The sequence below is a fragment of the Marmota marmota genome, unplaced genomic scaffold (genome assembly GCF_001458135.2).
Source record: "Marmota marmota marmota unplaced genomic scaffold, marMar, whole genome shotgun sequence".
NCBI lineage: Eukaryota > Metazoa > Chordata > Mammalia > Rodentia > Sciuridae > Marmota > Marmota marmota.
Window position 1 is genome coordinate 11,294,482 of NW_025999900.1, and position 5,628 is coordinate 11,300,109.

General features: G+C 41.2%; 1 long non-coding RNA gene across 1 annotated transcript; it reads right to left on the reverse strand.

The window, feature by feature from the left end:
* Positions 1-417: 417 nt before the first annotated feature.
* On the reverse strand, positions 418-2,175 carry LOC125615230. Its single transcript, XR_007345778.1, has 2 exons — positions 1,996-2,175; positions 418-628 (listed from the first exon to the last, which is right to left on the reverse strand). It is a non-coding gene; the product is annotated as an uncharacterized LOC125615230 (long non-coding RNA).
* Between the last annotated feature and the right edge of the window lie 3,453 nt (positions 2,176-5,628).

The following is a 5,628-nucleotide window of genomic DNA, read 5'->3' on the forward strand; positions in this document are numbered from 1 at the left end:
ATGTGGCTCAAGTGGTAGCTTGCTCGCCTGGCATGCGTGCGGCCCGAGTTTGATCCTCAGCACCACATACAAACCAACATGTGTCCGCCGAAAATTAAAAAATAAAGTATTTAAAAAAAAATGATCCACCCATTAGGATGCCCTGTAGATGCTGCAGCTCTTTTGGTTCTTGTCCTTTAGAAGTTCTAGCTATGAAGAATTTTCTTGGCTGGGGTTGTAGCTCAGTGGTATAGCACTCGCCTAGCACATGCGAGACCCTAGGTTTGATCTTCAAAACCACATAAAAATAAATTCATAAAATAAAAGGCATTATGTCCATCTACAACTAAGAATATATTTTTTAAAGTTTTCTTCTGTGAATTTATCTGAAAAAGTTAAGAGTATGCTGTAAAAATAAAGAGGCCCCACCAATATATATTGATTTAAAGGAAATAGAGACTTTTTACTCTTGTAACAGACCAGAGATAGGAATGGTTCTGACTAGCAGGGTGGTTCAGCTCCATTTTCATTCACGCATCCTGGTTTCTTTCCTCTGCAAGTTTTCGCATCCTCTGGGTGAGATATTTTTCCTCCTTTGCTTGGTTAAAGCTGGAGCGCTACAGCGGGTGTGCACTGGCGCCACCTAGCGCTGGAGCAGGGACAACGAACATGAGAAGGCGAAAGCAGGCAACAGCCCTAGGTTTCCCTCCTTCCAATAATTCAGATTGAGTTGGCCTCCGACACTTTTGCGGACCTCCAACCTCAAAAGAGCAGAAACGGAGGGCAACGATTTATTTTTAAGCAAGAGTTACAGATCACCTGTAACACTTCATTCTTGTTCCACTGGTGAGAACTTAACCACACTAGGTTGTAAGGTCAACTGGGAAATGTGGTCTCTAACTGGAACTTCCTGTGTCCAACTATAAATTTATCAGGGTAATAAAAGGTTGAAACAGACTTTGGGGAAAACTATCATTCTGCAACATTCCCTCTTAATTTCTCAAGGGAGGCTCATTAACTTCAGTTTATTTACATTGTAGAGTCCTTTTGCTTTCAATCAATGTACTTTAATATATGCCTGTAATGTACTTTAATGTATGCCTCATTCTTTGGCCCCTCCCGCTTTATTCCATTTTGAAAGAGGCAGAGTCAAAGGGGGAAACGGGAGGGTTGTTTTTTAAGGTGAAAGAACTCAGAATCTCTGAGAGAGACACACACACACAAAGCCAGAGACAAGAATTCTGAACTACTGGGTTTGAGTTAAGAAGGTACAACAGGGGGTTGTTATTCCCTGACTCTGTAAAGATAAATTTAGAGAAGGGGAGTGGCAAGGAGTTGAAAGAAGAGTTGAAAGTTTTTATCTGATGGTCTTTAAGTTACCTACCTCAAGGACCGAGGTGGAGAGGAAAGCTCAGACTCATTTTTAGGGGAAAAAAAAAGAGGGGAGGGGGGAGGAAAGACTGCCCACGAGGAAAAATGAAATTTCTGCTGCAGCAGAACTACTCCGGTTGTATTTTTTTCTTTTTTCTTTCTTCCCCTCCATCCCTTAACCTAAGCTTGTTCCAAAATGCCTCCAAGCCGTCAAATCGAAATTCTTCGCCCAAATCTTACACAGTTACCCAGTTACTATTTTTTTTCTTCAACAACAGGGACAACGAACATGAGAAGGCGAAAGCAGGCAACAGCCCCAGGTTCCCCTCCTTCCAATAATTCAGATTGAGCTGGCCTCCGACCCTTTTGCGGACCTCCAACTTCAGTTACTATAGTTTATTCCCCTTCGTACAGCGCAAACATCTCCTAAATTTGCTTATTGTGGAAAATGGAAGATTTAGGTAAATGGTTCCCTCTTAAAATAAAATTTTATTTAAAATAAATAAAATGACATCTTCCAAAAGATGCCACACGTATTCAAGTCTGCTGAAGCAAGATAATGCCGGGGGACCAGGCATTAAGCACTTCCTTTACTTTCTCACTGCGTTTCTGGATACAACGAGGATCACTTAAGAGTTTACTGACCTGACCGTTTCCGGGTAAATACAAACAGGGTTTGGAACAAACCTTAGTGAGACCACGCCACAGAAGTACGCTTTGGATTCCTCGCTTAGTCTATTATAAAGCAGAACTGTAACCCCGCCGGGGTGACGAAATATGGCCCCAGACTCCGGACCGCCTCGAGCGAGGCGTGTTCAAGCTCTGAACCGCCCAGTTTTGCCCCTCCTCCGATGACGTCACCACACCTCAGCCTTTAGTATCTTTCTGCCACCATTCTGATCGCCGGGCGCGGTGGCGCGCGCCTGTAGTCCCAGCTACTCGGGAGGCTGAGGTGGGAGGATCGCTTGAGTCCAGGAGTTCTGGGCTGTAGTGCGCTATGCCGATCGGGTGTCCGCACTAAGTTCGGCATCAATATGGTGACCTCCCGGGAGCGGGGGGCCACCAGGTTGCCTAAGGAGGGGTGAACCGGCCCAGGTCGGAAACGGAGCAGGTCAAAACTCCCGTGCTGATCAGTAGTGGGATCGCGCCTGTGAATAGCCACTGCACTCCAGCCTGGGCAACATAGCGAGACCCCGTCTCTTTTGGACTCTTCTACTCCCGTTATTTGGGGAACTTCAAATAAAAGTTTTGCCTCGTCGAAGTTCACAAATATTCAGAAATTTACTAATATGTACAATTTGAACATATATTCCTGGACTGTTTTAAAATTAGTATTACCTCCCTCTTCCTGTTGTTCTATGTTTATCTCCAGTTTTATGTGCCTTTAGGCTTAAAAGCTCACAGGCTAATTAGGCATTCTGAGAGCCCTGGAGTTACCTCATCGCTGACCCCTACTGGAGCACCGTCAAAACTTCTCAGCAAAAATCTGTTATTATCCTCGGAGCCACCAGGGGCTGCTCGTTTACACACAATCTGATGCAGAAAATGACCACCAAACAAGATAGAAGAAATTCATTTAAGAATTCTTGGGAGTTGTGGGAGTTGTGGGTATGACAGTAATGAAGGGCCTTCCTAATTATGCCCGGGGTTCAGGGTTCAGGCCCCAGCAACGGAGGAAGGAGAAAAACTCTTCCTTAAATGAAGAATCTTCTCCTCAGTCCCTCCTGGGTCTGCATGCACAGCCACATAAAGTCTTGTTATGGTTGTTTTGGACAACCTTTTAAGAGCTTGCAAGCCGGAGATGTAGCCCAGTAGTAGAGTATGCCTAATTATATGTAAGGCCCTGGATTAGGTCCCTAGCAGTGAAAAAAAGAAAGAAAGAAAGAAAGAAAGAAAGAAAGGAAGAAAGGAAGAAAGAAAGAACATAGAAAAAAAGAAAAGAAACCACACAACAAGAAACTAAACTTTTAAAATTGCTTCCAAGTGAATGTGCTTTCACTAAGTAGAAACAGTGGAGAAACTATTTAAAAATATCTTTATCCTCTCTCCATCCCCAAAATAGGAGGCAAAATAATTTTGGCGTATCTCATTGTTTTTTCATTAAATCAACTCCTGAATTCGGCCCAGACTGACAGTTATGGATATAAGGACTGCATTTAAATAGCTACCACTATGAACCCTGAGCTTTTTACCCACCTCAACCTGTTTCAAGACCCATGGGGGAATTTCTCAGCTTTGTGTGATAGGCAGCATAATGACCACCCCTCCCAAAGATGTCTGTGCACCAACACTGGAACCTGTGATGTACTAACCTTACATAATAAAAGGACTTTACAGATTTGGTTAAATTAAATAATTTGAGGTCAATAGATTATACATATGGGACCCATTTAACCCAAGGGTTGTTATGAGAGCAAGGCAGGTGAGTCAGTCAGAGAAAGGGATGTGGCCTATAAGCAGAGGTTGGAGTCAGACAGAGACACCAATTAAGGAATCAACAGCCCTTAGAAGCTGGGAAAGACCAACAGAAGGAATATAGCTCTGTTGACCCATTTGGTACTCTGACCTCCAGAACTGTTCGTTAATCAATTTGTGTTGCTTAAGCCTCTACAGTAATTATAGCAGCAATAGGAAAGTAATTTACAGAGGGAGTCTAACTTAACCTGTACCAGACAAAACTCTGCAAGATAGGAAAGGAATCATTTTAGTAACTGTCTTCTCTAACATGCTTGTACTTTTAAAAAAAATCTTTTAAAAACACATTTTTACATCAATTCCTTTATGTGTATATATGTATATGTTGATCATGATTTTATTTTGAACTAAAAATTGTGTTTACATTGGAATATTTTTGATGTTTTTTGTTGTTGTTGGTGGTGGTGGTAGTGGATTTTATTTTATTTTTGTTACTAGGATTGGAACCCAGGAGTACTTAACCACTGATCCACATTCCCAGCCCATTTTATTTTTTTATTTTGAGATAGTGTCTCACTAAGTTGCTCAGGGCCTCTCTAAATTGCTGAGGCTGACTTCAAACTTGTAATCCTCCTGCCTTAGTCTTCCAAGCTGCTGGGATTACAGGAGTGCATCACTATACCCAGCATTATCTTTCTTTTTAAATTTTCTTCTCTTTTCTTTCATTCTTCCTTCTTTTCTTTTCTTTTCTTTTTTTTTTTTTTTGTGTGTGTGTGTTGCTAGGGATCAACGAATGCAGGTTGTTGTGCATACTAGTCAAGTACTCTACAATGAAACTGTATTAGGGTAGAATGTTTTGGACACATACTGCAGAATGCTGCGGTTTGGGTATGCTTTGAGTGTGCTCCCCAAATGGTCATCAGCTTGAAGTTTGGTGCCCCCAGTGTGGCAATGTTGAAGTAGTAGTACTTTTAACAGGTGGTGCCTAGTAGAAGTGTTGAGGTCATTGGTCTTGGAAGGGACTAATATAGTTATTGCGGGACCCAGTTAGTTTAGTGAAAGAAAATTGTTATGAAAAGAACAAGACCTGAATCTCTGTTGTTTCCTTGCCATATGACTGTCCTCTCCCTTTCCAATGTGCTCCTGCTGAGTCTATCTACTATGTTATGATATAGACAGAAGGCTCTCATCAACAGTCAAACAGATTTTGGACTTTCGACCTCCAAAACTTTAAGCTAAATAAACTTGCTTTCTTTATACATTATCTACCCTCAGGTATTTTTTTATAGCAAAGGAATACAAGCTAAGATATTCATCTACTTCAAAGTTTTATGTATTCAGATCTGTTAATCTGATCCTTCCCCCCCCCCCTTTTTTTTTAAAGGGTCTCACCCATGCCAAGAGCATATAAATACTCATAGGAATGTTTTTGACTCATTTATCTTTTTGAGTACAGATTTCACTGAATTTTTAAAAAACACTTTGTTCAAAACCTTACTTTTTGTTTTTGTTCTTTAGTCTAAATTTGTTTACTGTTAATACTAGAATTATTAAAAGAAAAACATTAGACTAATTAAATTGATCAGGGAGTAATTTAGCAAAGAATGATTCATGAATTATGCAGCACTCGGAACTAGAAGAGGTTCAGAGAACTCTGGGATGGGGGCAGGAAGTATTCATCAGAAAAGGAAAGCGAGGTGCAGATACAGCTGTGTTTTCCTTATTTGAACACAGTCTGATGAGTTAGCAGCTGGTAACTGACTGGAGCTCAGCTACTAGGACTGGCTGAGACAGCTATTTGTTATAAAAATATATTCTTAGACTTTCAGTTTGTTCACATACTAAGTTAGGTTGCAGTTGGCT